Below are 737 nucleotides of genomic sequence, written 5' to 3'. Positions count from 1 at the left end.
TGTTTTGTTTTATCCCAGGAATTGAAACATTATGTGCTTCACTCATAATTATTTCTTTCTTTTTTCTTATTTGTTTCATCATGAAATCTAACATGAAGGTAAGTGGTATGTTAATTATCCCAAAATAAATAAATAACCAAAAAAAAAGAAGAAGAAGAAGAAGTTAACTAGCATGTTAAACTTGAAACAGGGCAGTTGGATGGAAGCAAATTCCCTCTCTCTCTCTCTCTCATTGATCTGTGATCGATTGGAAACCAAAAGCTACCAAAGATGTTGCGTAATGTACTGAATTAAAAAAAAAAATACAGATATATGGTCTTCCCCTATTTGGAATAAGGAGTCAAAAATTGTCTGTAGGATGTTGGACAATTGAGGATTCTAGAACAAGTTCCCCCACCCCCCCCCCCCCGCCCCAAATTTTTGAGAAGAATTGATATAAGACTTAGGAATTTGTTGCATAAAATGGTTTTTTGGGAGGGACCATCAATGGCACGAATGGTTTAGATGACCATTGTAATTTTTTTTTCTTGAATTTTTGGTAAAATATTCTTTTTTGCGCCGGGGGGGGGGGAGGGGGGTTTCTTTTTCTAAAATTTAAAATCTTTGATATATATATATATATATTAAAAATAAAATTATCATCATTAGCGGGTGGAGTACTTAGCCCTCAATACAATATATAAGGGGTCAAAATAAGCTTAAACTACTACCCTTATGGGTTTAGAAGGTGAAGATAG

The sequence above is a fragment of the Quercus suber genome, unplaced genomic scaffold, assembly GCF_002906115.3.
Source record: "Quercus suber isolate HL8 unplaced genomic scaffold, Cork oak 2.0 scaffold_101, whole genome shotgun sequence".
Classification (NCBI taxonomy): Eukaryota; Viridiplantae; Streptophyta; class Magnoliopsida; order Fagales; family Fagaceae; genus Quercus; species Quercus suber.
The sequence above is the reverse complement of the archived record's forward strand: the minus strand, read 5'-3'. Positions refer to the sequence as shown.